Below are 18,059 nucleotides of genomic sequence, written 5' to 3' on the forward strand. Positions count from 1 at the left end.
GTGGAAAATAGAAGTGCTCTATAAATGCTAAATAATGTAAAACCAGTATTTTCTGCCACAAATCCTAGGACTACAGTGATAGTTTCAAAAATGAGAGTTTTAACTTTTGTTCCCTTAAGTATCTCATGTTAACTCTATGGTGTTGTGATTCTTATTAGGTCTACCCATAATGAGCTGGAGTGTTTCCTCCTGTGTTTGAAGAGTCATTATGTACAATTTCATTAATGTTCAGAGAAGTTGGATATGAAATTATCAGAAATATATGGATATATGCTGACTGTTGGTTATATTTGGGGGCTGTTTTCCCAAATTGATAACTGTGTTTATTTACTTTAGAGCATCTCCCAGGAAGTATCTTCTCAGACACATGTCTGTTCATGGGTAGCTCCTTGTTTAGTTTCTCTGGTTCATGTATTAGAAAATTCACCATTTATTTATTTATTTATTTATCTATTTATTTTTCAGAGACAGGGTCTCACTCTGTTGCCTAGGCTGGAGTGCAGTGGCACGATAATGGCTCATTGCAGCCTGGAACTCCTGGGCTCCTACCTCAGCTGCCTGACTAGCTAGAACTACAGGCACATGCCACTACACCTGGCTAATCTTTCTTTTCTTTTTTGTTTTCTTTTCTTTGCTTCTTTTTTTTTAAGAGATGGGGTTTTGTTATGTTGCCCAAGCTGGTCTCAAACTCTTGGCCTCAAGTGATCCTCCTGCCTTGGCCTCCCAAAGTGCCGGAATTACAGGCATGATCCACAGCGCCCAGCCTCATTCACTCTTTATTTTCCTTCATTTCTTTATTTTTCTCCAGAGTACTTACTATCTAATATGTTATTTTACTTATTTTTTGTTTTGTTTAAGTTTTGTCCACTGGACTTCCCCTCTAAAATGTAAGCTTTATGAAGAGAGGAAGTTTTGTCTGCTTTATTCATTGTTGTATTTTTAGTGCCCAGAACACTGTCTGGAACATAGTAGATGCTCAGTAAATATTTATTGAATGAATGAATGTGTGAATAGCAGTTAAGATCATGGGCTTTGGAGCCAGCCACTGGCATTATTATCTCAACACCCTCACTTTATACTCTCTGTAAGACTTTGTGCAACCTCACTTTAGAAACTTTTTTTTTTTTTTTTTTTTGAGACAGAGTCTCGCTTTGTTGCCCAGGCTAGAGTGAGTGCCGTGGCGTCAGCCTAGCTCACAGCAACCTCAAACTCCTGGGCTTAAGCGATCCTCCTGCCTCAGCCTCCCCAGTAGCTGGGACTACAGGCATGCGCCACCATGCCTGGCTAATTTTTTCTATATATATTTTTAGTTGTCCAGATACTTTTTATTTCTATTTTTAGTAGAGACGAGGTCTCGCTCAGGCTGGTCTCGAACTCCTGACCTCAAGCAATCCAGCCGCCTCGGCCTCCCAGAGGGCTAGGATTACAGGCGTGAGCCACCGCGCCCGGCCATTTAGAAACTTTTTGAAACTGTTGTGTACCAGGCACTAAGACTGGCTCTAGGGATACAGGGGTGAGTAAAAACAGACTTATCCTCTCCCTTCATGGAGCTAACAGTCATGGAGGAAAGTATTTAGCTAAGGTAATGTGGCAGATCATGCAGGAGGGCTTCATGGTCCAACCCTGTAAGTGGATACATCACTTTTGTACACTGCTTGGTCACATGGCCACTTTTAACTGCTACGGGGGCAGAACAGCATAGTCACTAGCTGGGCAGCTACTTCTGGCACCAACTCTACGTTATGGGAATGTATCTTGAATCATGATAGGACACCTGGCTGTCTGTGCCATGTCTGCCCCTCTAGCCACCAAATATCCATGCACAAACTTCTTCCCTCGCACACATCTTAATTCCTCTACAAAGACTAGAATAACTGGTCACACTCTGTTTCCTCCATCAGGGCCAGATGTGGCTCCCCAGGACCCAGCAGCCTATATAAAGAACCAAATGGTCTTCCCTCCTCATACCTAGTATACAGTGGGAGAGCAGAGGCAGGAGAACTATTATAGAAATTCCCTTTTAGAAAAAGGATTTAGGGTACCCTCAGTAGACATTGGTCCATCAATAAAGGGCCACTGTGGGGACGGGGAACATTTCTTGGTTACCACCCAGATCTGCCCTTATGTTTTGGTCACTGTGGCCCTAGGCCCCAGCCCCTGGTACATTTCCTCTGTGAACCAGCTAAGAAGGACAGATGGGTGGAACCTTCTCAGGCAATGCAGAGCTTTGCAGATCCACTGCTACTGATTTACATTTGTGGGCCTGAAGGTTGTTTGAAGGCTCACGCAGTTCAAGGCCTTCTTAGTCCTGGATCTAAGTTTCTTTACCACCATAATTCTCTCATAAATGCAGTGGGCTTTTGATCTTGTTGAATGAAGTTTGTAGGAGGCCATTGATTTAGACTGAGCTCCTGCACTAGACCCAACAGACCAACCAAAAGGGAATCATTCATGCTGAAGTTCCATATCACCAAGCTGAAACTAAGTTGTTTGACCTTCTGAGAAAACAGAGAGATCCCCAAACAGGCCAATTTTAGCCAACATGATAAGGAAGTCCCCTCCACTTTATCCTTTACAAGGAAATAAACTTTAAAAGGACCAATCCAGTTTTTGTTCTCTGTTTCTGCCTGTTCAGCCCTTTTCTGCCTATAAAATGAACCTTCTCTGCTCAGCTTATTGGAACACTCGTTCTGTGTTATAGAATGCGGTCTTGCCCAATTTTAGAACCACAAATAAAAGCCAACTGGATCTTTAGACTAAATTTGTTGTTATTTTGTCTTGATGATCTAGCCCCCAGTCAGTTCCATGTGCCAGTAGTTGCACCCACCTGTCTTTCCTAGACACATTCTCAAGTGTGAATTTTCTTTTTTTCTTTTTAATTCTTAACTCCCCAAATTAATGGGGGCTATCTTGAGGCAGCAGTTTTTGTGGGAAAGCCACACCCTTATTCTACTCTGCACAGGGCTGAGTTTTGATGAGCTTTTGTCTTTCAAAGCTTTTTTCAGTCTTATTTTCTACTGCTTGGGGTCCAGTGCCAGATAGCCTTTCATATCCTGTAAAGGCCCAAATTTTTGTTCTGTTTGTATTTCTGTTTTTTGTTGTTTTTTTTTTGAGACAGAGTCTCACTCTGTTGCCCAGGCTAGAGTGCCATGGCGTCAGCCTAGCTCACAGCAACCTCAAACTCTTGGGCTCAAGCGATCCTTCTGCCTCAGCCTCCCAAGTAGCTGGGACTACAGGCATGCACCACGATGCCTGGCTAATCTTTTCTATATATATTTTTTAGTTGTCCAGCTAATTTCTTTCTATTTTTAATAGAGATGGGGTCTCACTTTTGCTCAGGCTGATCTTGAACTCCTGACCTCGAGCGATCCTTCAGCCTCAGCCTCCCAGAGTGCTAGGATTACAGGCATGAGCCACTGCGCCTGGCCCTGTTTGTATTTCTTTTCATTGCTGCTTGCAAAACAAGCAATTCTTGCTTGAGCTCCCCTGTGTGTGTGTGTCTCTCATACCTTCTGAGGTGTGGCCAGTAATAGCACACACTAATAATGTGTTGCTATTGTTGAATAACATGGAGCTCCAACATCTAAGCCTGTTGCTAGACTGGTCTGCTTAACCAAGGTTTTTTGTTTCGAGATACCAGTATCTATATCAGTTAAACTAATACTTGCTGCTATAACAGATAAACCCTAAAATTTCTGTTATTTATGAATAAATGAGAATAGAGTTTATTTTTCATTTCCATACAGGCCATGGTGAGGGTGGTCAGGGAGGGAGTGAGCGGGTGGTCTATGCTCCATACAGTCATTCAGAGCTCCAGGGTGACAGAAGTTCATGACTTCCAAGGTCCTCCTATGTATTCCTATCCATCTACCAGACAGAACAGCGAGAGAGCATGGGGAACCATGTGGGCGATTCTTCTAGGCCAGGCCAGGAAATGACATAATCACTTCCGCCTGGATTCTGCTGTCCCGATCTCAGTCCCATCGTCCCTCTTACTGCAGGTCCCTTGTTGGGCAGCCACTTCCCAGCAGCAACTTTGTCATGAGTTTTAGGAGTTCTCTATATATTCTGATTATTAATCCCTTATCAGTTATATGATATACATATATATTTTTTCTCCCCTTCCATGGGTTGCCTTTTTACTCTGTTGATAGTATCTTTTTTGTTTCTTTGTTTGTTTGTTTGTTTTTGTGAGACAGAGTCTCGCTCTGTCACCCAGGCTGGAGTGCAGTGGCAGTATCATAGCTCACTGCAGTCTTGAACTCCTGGGCTCAAGGCATCCTCCCTCTTCAGCCTCCTAAGTAACTGGGACTATAGGCGCACACCACCACCACACCCTGCTAATTTTTAAATTTTTTGTAGAGACTGGGTCTCACTACATTGCCTAGGCTGGTCTTGAACTTCTGGCCTCAAGGGATCCTCCTGTTTCAGTGTTCCAAATTCCTAGGATTACAGGCATGAGCCACTGCACCCCGTCAATAGTGTCTTTTGATTCATAGAATGTTAAAATTTTTATGAAGTCTACTTTGTTTTTTATTTTGTTGCATGAGCCTTTGCTGTCATGACTAGGTCTCTTTTGGCAACAAAATATTTTCCTTCATGTTCATAGCTAGAATTGAGAATAAACTAGGTTTTATAGGAAGTCCTAAAAGTCAGCTGCTGTATTGATTTTTTTTTTTTTGTAAGACAGGGTCTCACTCTATTGGCCTAGAGTGGACTAGAGTGCAGAGGCATCATCATAGCTCAGTGCATCCTCAAACTCCTGAGTTCAAGCAATCCTCCTGCCTTAGCCTCCTGAGTAGCTAGGACTACAGGCATGCACCATCATGCCCAGCTAATTTTTCTATTTTTTGTAGAGATAGGGTCTCACTCTTGGTCAGGTTGGTCTTGAACTCCTGACCTCAAGCCATCCTCCTGCCTCGGCCTCCCAGAGTGGTAGGATTACAGGTGTGAGCCACCATGCCCAGCCTAAAAGTTACCATTTTTAAGTGTACAATTAAGTGGTGTTAAATTGGATATTATGTGGGTAATATTTTATTTATTTATCCATCCATCTGTCAATGAATATTTAGGTTATTACAACTTTTTGGCTATGTGAATAATGCTGCCAGGAACATTGGTGTACAAATATCTGTTTGAATATCTGCTTTCACTTTTTTTGTATATGTACTCAAAATTGCTAAATCATATGGTAATTCTATGTATAACTTTTTGAGGAACTGCCAGACTGTTTTCCAAAGTGACATTACCATTTTACATTCCCATTAGCAAATATTCCGTTGCTCTACATCCTCCCCCAACACTTTTTATTTTCCTCTTTGTTTTTTGTTTTATTACAGCCATCCTAGTGGGTGAGAAGTGGCATCTCCTTGTGTTTTGGTTTGCTTTTCTCTAATGACTAATGGTGTTGAATATATTTTTCTGTGCTTTTGGCCATGAGTATATCTTCTTTGGAGCAACTGACATTTGATCCATAGTGTTAATAGTATTTTTTTCTGAATATAGTATACAGAGATTAGTATGGAGGTTGATTCCATCATTTGGCATTTACATTGTAATTAAGATATTGTGAAATTTTCATTGGGACTATTTATGCTATCAAATATATTTATAGAATCATGGAATTATAATTTAGGTACATTAGCATATAAATTACCTCATTACTCATGCTTTGTGGTAGTTTTTCAGTACATGGAGTGAAGTAAACTATATTAAATGTCCCATTAGTTAACCTTTAAATATCTTCATTTATCTACCCTCGTGTACCAAGCAGTGAGCATGCTACTGGAAATACAGTGGTTGAAAACAGACAAGATCTTTGCCCTCATGGAGCTTACAGTCTCTTAGCAGAGATTGAAATAAAATAAATAATTACAAAAATAAACATAATTACAAATTGTAGTAAGTGTTCTGAAGGAAAAAGTACAGACAGCCAGGTGGGAGGAACGTAACCTAGTTGCAGGTAAGGCAGAGAAGGTCAGGGAAGGCTTCCTAAGAAAGGAAATGGGCTGTGAGTATGAACTAAGAAGGCGGGGAAAAGAATGTTCCAGGCAGCAAGTGCCCCAGGGTGGGAAGGAGCTTGGCAATTTCTAGCAACTCAAGAACGTCTAGTTTTTCTGGAGCAAAGACGAAGGAAGAGAGTGGCACTGGATGAGAGGGAGGGAGGTAGGCTTGGCAGAGGTTTTTGTCATTAGTGTTATGAAAAGTTGACATTGCCATATTTTTAGCAGAGGAATGATGTAATCGGATTGGGATTAGAGAGGCTCAGAATGGAAACAAGAAGACCACATAGGAAACTGTTGTCATTGTCCAGGCAAGAGATGATGGTAGCTTGGTTTGGGATGGAGGTGATGGAATTGGAAATTGAATGACTATGAGAGGTACTTAGTCTGAGACTGGAAAAACTCAAAACTATTTCTCCTCTGCTTTTATACAACAGAGAAGACTTCTGTGACCAAATGTGTGGGTTTTTTTCCACACCCATCAAGCAAGCAAGCAATTCTGCAATGGACACCAGCTGGGTGTCCTCTAATCCTATTCAGTTCTGACACTACCCGATATAGCATCTATCCCACAGGCTGAGGCCCTGTCCCACAGGACCGTCCCCACTTCAGATGCCAATCACAAGCCCCAGGTTGTGGCCTGTCCTGAGTAACTAGCTATAAATTGCCTCCTTCCTCAGGTTTGATTAGTTTGCAAGAGTGGCTCACAGAACTCAGGGAAACACTTTCTTACATTTACTGGTTTGTTATAAAGGATATTATTTAAAAAGGATACAAATGAAGAGATACATAGGGTGAGGTGTGGGGGACAGGGCGTGGAGCTTCCATGCCCTCTCCGGGGGAACCACTTTCCAGGCACCTCCATGTGTTCACCTATCCAGAAGTTCTCTGAACCCAGTTCTTTTGGGTTTTTATGGAAGCTTCATTACATATGCCTGATTGATTAAATCATTGGCCATTGGTGATGGATTTACCCTCTCTCCTCTCTGGTCCTAGGAGGGAGGATGTGGGGCTAAAAGTCCCAACCCTCCGTCATGCCTTGGTCTTTGTGGTGACCAGCCCCATCCTGGAGCTACCCAGGGGCTGCCAGCCATCAGTCAACTCATTACCATATAAAAGACATCATTTTGGAGATTCTAAGGATTTTAGGAGTCAGTCCTATGCCAGGAAACCAGAAACAAGATAGAAGATCAAATATATATTTCACAATATCACACTTAGAAAATAGACTCCAGTAACTTTGGGGGTGCAGAAAGGGGAGTCATTAAGGTTTATTCCAGGTCTTGTGCGTTCACTGAGATAGGGCACACAAGGGCAGCAGCCTGCCTGGATGGAAGGTGTATGTTCACGTTTAGAACTCATAGAAATCTGGGCTGAGAATAGGAATCTGGGACATATCTATATATAGGTAGCATTTAGAGGTCACGAGACTCAAAGTGGATAAGATCCTCCTAGAGAGTCAACAAAGAATGAGAAGGGGAAGGGCCCTGGACCCCCGTGTTCAGAGGACCCTTCATCCTGTAACACTCAGTGGAAGAGGGCAGGCTGGTCAGGTGGACCAAGAAGGAGCAGCTGGATGGATCTGTGTACAGCTGGAGAGTTGGGGCTTCCAGAGAAGTAGGGGAATAGGGGCTGGGACAGTTTTAGGCAGGTGAGCATGTCAGAGAGGTCAAGGATCCACTGGATTTGGCCACAAGCTCGGGGTCTTTGTTTTTTTCCATACCTAGAACACTACTTGGTCACAGTGTTGTTAAGTGAATGAATTGGTGACTTTAGCAGGCATTGTTTCAGTGAAGATATACAAGCAGAACTTTCTCACTGAATAAAACAATTCCCTCGACTTTGTATTTAGAACTTTATTTTTTTATTTGTTCATATAGCATTTGATTTAGTGTGGAAGTAAGCATATCTTGGGTTTTTCCAATTTTTATCTGTTGGTTCTGAATTTGTAGATGGTACAGAATACAAAAGCTGTAACATTTCAAATTATAATAGTATGTTCTTTCTATAGGAAGATTACTTTGAGATTAAGAGAGAGAGAGCACTTCAGATAAGCGGCTCAGCATTTGGTAGTCAGAGAAGCCAGTAGTCTCTTGTTAGCTGGTTCTTTTACGGACAGGTGGATCCGGAGGAGTGCTTCTTTTGACTTTCTGGCACTGTGCACTCAGGACCCAGAAACTCCTCTGTGTCCCCTGCACCAGGGCTCCTCCCCTCCTGGTGAGCTTGTCTTCCTGGTGGAGACCAGTGCCCTCTCTCCAAATGCCGGCTCTCCCCTCTCTGCTCACTCATGCCTGGCACACAGAGCGGCCTGTGAGGGGCCATAGGAAGGCCCGGGAATTGGGTCTTTTGGTTCCTGCAGGACAGGGCCTCTGGTGGGGGACAGACAGACACTGTCTACTGTTTCAAAGATGTTGTATTTTTGACACATTTCTGTGTTTTGTGGTATTTTGGTAGCATGTGAAATCTTAATGCATGAGAAAATGAAATCATTAATAGAATTGTGAACCAGATAAGGTAAAAAAGAAACAGATTTAAAATATTTATGTTTATATAAATGCCAGAATTTTTTATAGGTTGATTTAGAAAAACATTTTTTTAAATTCCCTGACTACATTAGTTCCTATTTGTTTTGTGATGTTGCTGTCATTTATTTTCTCCAGTATTCTGTTAAACCATCAGTGTGAAAATTGTAAGTTGCTGCAGGATGAAGGACACTGTGTGTGTGTGTGTGTTAGTCAGAGAGAGAGATGAAATATTTTGAACATATTAATATAAAAAAAGACTTTATTGAATAAAGTAATAATCACCGGTGTTCCTACCACCCAGATTTAAGTAGAAGACTTTAGGATTAAGGTTTTTTTGAATGACAGATCATTTTTGCTGTTATACCTGAACCAATATAAAAAATTAGAGATTTTCTTATCAAGTATCCATATAAATGCTATCTAGTCTAAATATTGCTGTTACCTCCACATTGTGCTTTAGGACAGTTCCTGTCCCCAGCATCTGAAACTAACATTGGTTACCTACCTACTCTGCCCAATTGTGTCCCGTGTACCTTCAGTTCCTTCACTTACCTGTCCTGTGGGGTAGAGGGACGTGTTCTCATTTTCCAGAGAAGGAATGTGAGGTTTGTGTCGCATAACCTGATCGTGACCTGGCCACAGTCTCATACTGCCTCAGTGGTTGGGCAGGAGCTTCGTCTAATTTGAAAGAACTTATGCTCTTTGATTATGCTCAGCTTCTCTCCAGAAGAACCCACCGGGCTCTTACCCTCTGTTTTTATGTTTCGAAGATCTTTCAGAAAATATGCATTACATCATGTGATCACTTATAGTTATGATAGAAATGTGTACAGCATTTGAGCCCAGGATGCTTAGACTTAAAAGAATACAAATAATCTTACATTCTTCCTCTGTACTGAAAATAAGACTTGCAGGACCAGTTAGGTAGCTTCCTTTGCAAGTAAGTACTCAAATCTAGCAGTTAGCATTCTGGATGAAATTAAGGGTAATTAAGAAATAAGGCCGAGCGCGGTGGCTCACGCCTGTAATCCTAGCACTCTGGGAGGCCGAGGTGGGTGGATCGCTCGAGGTCAGGAGTTCGAGACCAGCTTGAGCAAGAGCGAGACCTCGTCTCTACTAAAAATAGAAACAAATTATCTGGCCAACTAAAAATATATATAGAAAAAATTAGCCGGGCATGGTGGCACATGCCTGTAGTCCCAGCTACTCGGGAGGCTGAGGCAGTAGGATCGCTTAAGCCCAGGAGTTTGAGGTTGCTGTGAGCTAGGCTGACGCCACGGCACTCACTCTAGCCCGGGCAACAGAGCGAGACTCTCTCTCAAAAAAAAAAAAAAAAAAGAAAGAAAAAGAAATTTGGAAAGCATAAATAGAATCTATCCCTAATAGACAAGTATTTTTAATTGTCTGATGATGATGTAAATAAAATACAAAACAAACAAATATATTACCCAAAAACTGTTCAGATGTTTAGCTCTTACTAATATATGGAGAATTTTAACACATTAACTGCCATGTGAGTTGTATTTAACTCACGATAGTTTTGAGCTCAGGGCCTCATGAAGCAAAACCTGGGAAAAACCCTGCAGTTGGTTCATGAGAATCTTACCTGTTGATGTTCTTATTGTTAAAATTAATATTTACAAATTAGTTCTAAAAACATGGATTAAATGAATAGAAGTCAGTAAACTTCATTTTTCATTAAATTAGAAAAGATTGTTTTCTTTTAGAAGTTTTTATTCTGTTTTTGTAATAAAACACCATGGCTCCAAGGAAAAAAATTTTTTTTCTAGTGTGTCAATGTGTTAAAAAACAAACAAACAGGGCCGGGTGCAGTGCCTCACGCCTGTAATCCTAGCACTCTGGGAGGCCGAGGCGGAAGGATCATTTGAGGTCAGGAGTTCGAGACCAGCCTGAACGAGAGCGAGACCCCGTCTCTACTAAAAATAGAAAGAAATTATTTGGCCAACTAAAAATATATAGGAAAAATTATCTGGGCATGGTGGTGCATGCCTGTAGTCCCAGCTACTTGGGAGGCTGAGGCAGGAGGATCGCTTAAGCCCAGGAGTCTGAGGTTGCTGTGAGCTAGGCTGACGCCACAGCACTCTAGCCCGGGCAACAGAGCGAGACTTTGTCTCAAAAAACAAACAAACAATAACAACAAAAAAGAATAACATATGTTTGTCTTTACCAGATAAGCCAGGTGGATTTATAATGTTACCTTTGCTTCCTTGCCAGGCTGTTCAGTCCCTGCCCAGTGCAGTCTAGCTTCTCCCTGGATTGTGCTGGTGTCCGTCCCAGTTCTCTCGCTGGGCTCTGAAGCAGTGCTTAAACCCTGGATATCACAGTGGTGTCTGCCTCCCACTCAACATGTTTGACCATCTGTTTTTGCAGCCCCTTCCCCTACCCATGGTGGCCAAGCCAGACCCTCCTTGCCTGCACAGCGCATGTCTTGTCTCCCACTTGGTCTTCCCACGCGGTCAGCCGAGCCTGCGACACCCTGGCCCTGGGTGCTCGCCTCAAAGAGTGGCGCTGCCTTCCACCACCTTAGCACACCAGCTGCACTTAGTCACCTCGTTCCTCCTCGGTCCCCTCAGTAGGTTCCCCGAGTATGTGGCTCATGTCATTTGTATTATAACAGCCTGACCACAAAAGGAGAGACTCCACAGCTCTGTGGATGAATTCCCTCCAATAATTCATCTTGCCACCGAGCTCACTGCTTCCTTCCTCGCGGGGCTGCGAGGTTTCAGCCTCACTCCTGCTTTTCCTGCCAGTTGGTCACTGTCTTCTGCCCCCAGGATCATCTCTGTAGCCCTGGGATCAGGATCAGAAGGCCCGCAGAAGTGAGCAGTTCCCAACAGGTCTCTGGTTCTCTGATGTTCTTAAAATGCCAAACATGTATAAGTACTGTGAAGGTTAAATGAAATAATACACAGAAAGGACTTAAATAAAAAGCATCTAGCACGCTGTAAGATGAAGAAATATTACCTACAATCATTATTTGTATCTCTGTTCCTTCTTAGATAGACACAAGCTCCTTAGTTTAACATTAGGGCTTTCTGAAAATCTGACCCCGGTCTTTTTAAGCTTTGTTTGCCTCCACATTTGCTCTCCCATGACCCCTTTTTCAGGCCCTCTGAACTACTTGTTGGGTAAATCACTCCTTTCCTTGTATGTTTGTCCATAGATTGTTCTAAAAATTGAAATCCAGCAACAGTGTTACAGTATTATAATTACAGGCACACTTCTTTTTATTGCACTGCATTTTTTACAAGTTGAAGGTTTATGGCAACCCTGCCTTGTGCAAGTGTTAGTGCCATTTTTCCAAAAGCACATGCTCACTTTGTGTCTCTCTGTCACATTTTGGTAATTCTTGCAATATTTCAAACTTTTTCATTATTATTATATCTGTTATGGTGACTTTGTAGTTGTTTTGGGTGCCACAAACTGCACCCATATAAAATGGAGAACTTAATCAGTAAATGTTGTATGTGTTCTGATTGCGCCACCAACCAGCCATCTCCCCATCTCTCTCCCTCTTCCTGTGCCTCCCAGTTCCCTGAGTAACAATACTGAAATTAGGTCAGTTAGTAACCCTACCATGGCCTCTAAGTATTCAAGTGAAAGGAAGAGTCATATGTCTCTCACTTTAACTCAAAAACTAGAAATGATTAAGCTTAGTGAGGAAGGCATGTCCATAGGCCAAGGCTAGGCCTCTTGCATCAAACAGTTTAGCCAAGTTGTGAATGCAAAGGAAAAATTATTGAAGGAAATTAAAAGTGCTACTCCAGTGAACACACGAATGATAAGAAAGTGAAACAGCCTTATTGCTGATGTGAAAAAAGTTTTGGTGGTCTGGATAGAAGATCAAACCAGCCACAACATTCCCTTAAGCCAGAGCCTAATCTGGAGCACGGCCCTAACTCTCTGCAAAGGATGAGAAAGGTGAAGAAGCTGCAGAAGAAAAGTTTGAAGCTAGAAGAGGTTGATTCATGAGGTTTAAGGGAAAGAAGTCATCTCCACAGCATAAAAGGGCAAGGTGAAGCAGCAAGTGCTAATGTAGAAGCTGCAGAAAGTTACCCAAAATATCTACCTAGGATCATTGATAAAGGTGGCTACACTAAACAACCGATTTTCAGTGTAGATGAAACAGCCTTATATGAGAGGAAGATGCCATCTAGGACTTCATAGCTAGAGAGGAGAAGTCAATACCTAGCTTCAAAGCTTCAAAAACAGGCTGACTCTCTTGTTAGGGACTAATGTAGCTGGTGACTTTAAATTGAAGCCAATGCTCATTTGCCATTCCAAAAATCCTAAGCTCTTAAGAATTTTGCTAAATTTGCTTTGCTTGTGTTCTATAAATGGAATAACAAAGCGTAGATGAAAGCCCATCTATTTACAGCATGGTTTACTAAATGTTTTAAGCCCTATAGGTAAAGAAAATTTACATTTCTAAATTTTTGCAGATGCCACTGGCACGCCTAGAATTCCAAAACTGTGAAATGCAGAAGCAAGTGGCCAATAGGAAATTGGAATTTAGCAGAAAAGCTCTCTTACTTTTAGTTATCTGTACTGTCAGAACAAGGTTATGACCCTTCCTCTCTCTGCTTTGGCCTGTCCTAGTTCTATCAGCAAATATGTATTGAGCACTTATTAAATGGAAAGGACTGTCTTAAATCATTGAGTTTGTAGTCATTTTTTCCTCTGTTATGGATTTTTTAAACTTTTAAAATATACATATTTTAAATATAAAATAAATTTATGTTATATTATATATTTATTCTCTGGTTCAGAGTTCAACCAGAGAGCCAGAACCAGTAGGAGAGAGTCATTGCAAGGAATTGGCTTACATAATTGTGGTGTCTGTCTAGGAAAGTCTGAAATTCGTAGGATGGACCCTCAGGAAGGGCATGGTAGAACTCTCCAGAAATAGGCTGACACTGCTCTTCTCAGGTGAAATTTCTTCTTCTGGAAGACTCAGCTGTACTCTTGACACCATTCAAGTGATTGGATCAGACCTACCCAGATTTTCTAGGATAATCTACCTTACTTCAAGTCAACTCATTATACACTTTAATCACATATAAAGATGCCATCACAGCAACAGCTGGACTAGTGTTTGAGTAACTGTGGATCATTGCCTGCCAAGTTGGCATGTCAAAAGACCGTCAAAGCATCCAGCTGCTGTCTTTTCCATTAACTGCATTCCACACAGTATCCAGAAGTCCCAGAACTTAAGTCTAATGGTTCTTTAAGTAAAGAGTATGCTAGTTATTTGCTGTGGTGAATACAGTGCCCTTGAACATAGAAGGAGAAGCTCATTCTGACCATGTCAGCCTGATTGTCATGAACCTGTGCCGGGCTCCTGAAGGATACAGAGTATATTAGCTTCCCTCACTTCTCTCTCCAACTGCCATCTGCTCTTCTAAGGCCCCCTACTTGCAAAAGAGACTTTGAGGCCTCTTTATGCTTGAGTTTCTATGTCTGTTGACATTGTTAACTAGCTTCTTGAAATTCTCTTATGTAGGCTTTTGTGATCTCTCCTTAGGTTTTCTTTTTCTCTTATCAGTTCTTCCTGACCTGTCCTCTGCAGATGTTCAGATATCGGTCAGGTTGTGCTCCTGACCTTTCTGTTTTATGGCCTGGATAACATCACCCACTCTTAGGGCCAGTCACCTGACACCTGTGTGTGGATGACCCTACTTTGGTATCACCAACTCTGACTTCCCCCTGGTAGCTCTGGACTCAGCTTTCCAAGGACCTCTTGGACATTTCTAAATTGCTATTGCCTAGAATAGTCCAAACTATATATTTTATTCCATTTTATTTGGCCACATTTAATGGCTAAAAATATAATATGACATGGAGAGTATGATGGAAAGTATTGCTTTACTGCTTTTTTACCCTCTCATAGCCCTTAGTTTCCCAGCCCTTAGCAGAGCTATAGATACTTGATCAATATACCAAGGTCTCTGGTTTTGAGGGTAATAAGTCAATTCCGTAAGTCATAGAATTTTAAACATTATGAAATGTTATTGGTGAAGAAACTTAACTAATTTTTTTTTAAGAGATAGAGTCTCACTCTATTGTCCTGGCTAGAGTGCAGTGGTGTCATCACAGCTCACTGCAGCCTCAAACTCCTGGGCTCAAGCGATCTTCCCGCCTCAGCCTCCTGAGTAGCTGTGATCACAGGTGTACGCCACCACGCCCGGCTTAATTAACATTTTTCTTTTCTCTCATCTCTCCAATCAGGCAGAATATGAAGTTGCTGAGGATGAGGACCAAAGTGATTGTGTACTGTCACTGTTAGATAAATTCTTCAGTAATGAGGTGTGTTTTCTTCTTTAGAATAAAGATTTGTAAATAACTTACTCAAATAATTAGAGTGCACAGCCATTTTTACTTAGTTGAGTAAGGTATAACATACATTAAAAGCTTTAATCTATTATAAATGTTCTGCTGCCTTTTGTTTGATTCTGTTAGGAAATTAGTAATTAGATCTCATAGAAAATTGATTCAAAGAATTTAAAATTTTCTTTGTTTCGTCAAGCAGAATATAGAATTAGAGAATTTTATTTGTTTCTCTTGGACTAAAAATAACGTTTTTGCCTAAAAGCTTTAACATGTCTTGGTTTTTATGCTTTTTGAATCAATAGGTTCTTGCAGTTTAGTATGTCTGAAATTAGAGTTGTAACCTGCTTCCTTTCATGTGACTTCTGTTTGGTAGGCCGTCAGAGTCCTAAATTGCATGTAGGGCCCTATATTGTAAGGGTGAGGGGAGAATGATAACAATGATGATAGCTAACATTTATTAATACTGGTCTAATGTATAATAAATTACGTATGAATTTATGTATATTTTTTGGAGACAGGGTCACTCTGTTGCCTGGGCATGAGAGCAGTGGCGTCATAGTCCACTGCAACCTCAACTTCTGGGCTTAAGCAATCCTCCTGCCTCAGCCCCTCAGCCTCCCAAGTAGCTGGGACTATGGGCATGTGCCACCACAGCCAGCTAATTTTTCTATTTTTTGTTGCTATATTGCCCAGGCTGGTCTCAAACTCCTGGCCTCAAGCAATCTTCCCACCTTAGCCTCCCAAAGTACTAGGATTACAGGAGTGAGCTATGATGCTCGGCCTTTAATAAATTATTTAATTTTCACAACAAACCTGTGAGGTACATACTATCATCATGTCTATTTTCATATGATAAGTCTGAAAATCAGTGCTTAAGTGACTTACCCACAGTTACACAACTAGTATGTGTCAGAGCTGGGAATCAAGCATGCAGGGAATGGAATTAAAGGACAGTGTGGTGAGAACAAGTCCAAAATATTCAGATTTTAAGCCTAGCTAACTGGAGATGGTAGGGCCAGCAAGTTAGGGGAGCCTCCTCGTGCTGATAGAATGCGACCGTCTGGGCAGGTGCAAAGATACATGTAACAGTGGCTGGTGGAGGTGTGATTCAGTCCCAGATGGATTTTAACTCCAAAGCTTGTGTCCTCCCAGCTTCCAGCCTCACAGATCATCCTTCTCACACACAGCTGTTGCAGCCTGTGCATGTTTGTAGGTACCACTGGGACGCTAATCGGGATGAGTAGAAGAGAAGTTTCATCCATCTAATGCTCTTATCTTTATTATTACCTCCTTTTTCTTTTCTTTACCTCACCTCAAGAAATATCCACATAGCAAGGGAGGCTGTCAAAAAGAAAGAAATAATTTCAAAATTAATCATGGTGGATATAGCAAATGTGGAAGAGGAAGAGAGGGGCAGTTACACATCTGTGGCTTGGTATCTTAGTCTGTTTGTGCTGTTATAACAGAATACCCCAGACTGGGTAACTTACAATCAACAAAAATTTATTGGCTCACAGTTTTGGAGGCTGGGAGGTCCAATTCAAGGTGCTGTCGACCTAAAAGGAAGAAGCTGAGGCACAAAATATAATATAAAAGTTAAGGACAGCTGCCTGGGACATACTTCCAAGTTGCTTGGGGAGTGCTCTGCTCTACCAGCCTTTATTATAAGGAGGTTTTGGTGTGTTTTTTGTTTTTTGTTGTTCTTTTGTTTTTGTTTTTTATAAGAGACAGAATCTCACTCTGTCATCCAGGCTAGAGTGCAGTAGCGTGATCATAGCTCACTACAGCCTCACTCCTGGGCTCAGGCGATCCTCCTGCCTAAGCCTCCTGAGTAGCTAGGACTACAGGTGTGGACCACCTCACCTGGCTAATTTTTTTAATTTTTTGTAGAGATCGGGTCTTACATACTGCCCAGGCAGGTCTCTACCTCTTGGCCTCAAGTGATCCTTCCTCCTCCGCCTTCCAAAATGCTGGAATTACAGGCATGAGTGACCTCACCTGGCCCTTAATAGTGTCTTTTGAAGTGCAAAAGTTTTAATTTTACCAAATTACACTTATATTAATAATGTTTTTAATCCATCACATTTTTGATATTACATCTAAGAAATCTTTCCCTAAGCAAAGGTCATGGAGATTCTCTCCCATGTTTTCTTCTAATAGTTTTATAATTTTAAGTCTTACATTTAGATTTATGATCCACTTTTTAGTTAACTTTTAGTATAGTATGTGGTGGGGTAAGGGTCTATATCCCAGCACCATTTGTTGAAAATATAGTCATTTTACCCATTGAATTGCTTCAGAAGCAATGTGTGGGTGTCTGTGTGTGTGTGTGTGTGTGTGTGTGTGTGTGTGTATTATTTCTAGATTCAGTTTTATTCCATTGGCCTATATGTCTATCCTTATGCCAATATCATAGTGAGTTGATTACTGTAGCTTTGTAAGTTTTGAAATCTGGAAGTGTGAGTCCCCCAACTTTGTTCTTTTTCAAGATCATCTTAGATATTCTGAGTCCTTTGCATTCCCATACAAATGTTAGGATCAGCTTGTCAATTTCTAAGAAAGAAAAAAAAAGTGCCTCCTAAGGATTGCTTTGAATCTACAGATTTGTTTGGGTATAATGGACATCTTAAGGATATTGACTCTTTCGACCTATGAGCATAGGATCTCTCCATTTATTTTAGGTCTTCTTTCATTCCTCTCAGCATTGTCTTACAGTTTTCAGTGTACAAGTCTTGTACTGTTGTGGCTAAATGTATTCCTAAGTGTTTTATTCATTTGATGCTATTTTTTTTTTTTTGAGACAGAGTCTCACTCTGTTGCCCAGGCTAGAGTGAGTGCCGTGGTGTCAGCCTAGCTCACAGCAACCTCAAACTCCTGGGCTTAAGCAATCCTACTGCCTCAGCCTCCCGAGTAGCTGGGATTACAGGCATGTGCCACCATGCCCGGCTAATTTTTTCTATATATATTTTTAGTTGGCCAGATAATTTCTTTCTATTTTTAGTGGAGACGGGGGGTCTCACTCTTGCTCAGGCTGGTCTCGAACTCCTGACCTCGAATGATCCACTCGCCTTGGCCTCCCAGAGTGCTAGGATTACAGGCATGAGCCACCGCACCCGGCCAGTTTGATGCTATTTTGAATGCAGTTTTCTTTTTCTTTTCTTTTTTTTGAGACAGAGTCTCA

The 18,059-nt window shown here is 41.5% G+C and overlaps 1 protein-coding gene across 1 annotated transcript in view; it reads left to right on the forward strand.

The window, feature by feature from the left end:
• GRK4 (G protein-coupled receptor kinase 4) overlaps window positions 1-18,059 on the forward strand; it is a 45,187-nt gene that overhangs the window by 980 nt on the left and 26,148 nt on the right.

Source organism: Lemur catta, chromosome 17 (genome assembly GCF_020740605.2).
Source record: "Lemur catta isolate mLemCat1 chromosome 17, mLemCat1.pri, whole genome shotgun sequence".
NCBI classification, from domain to species: Eukaryota; Metazoa; Chordata; class Mammalia; order Primates; family Lemuridae; genus Lemur; species Lemur catta.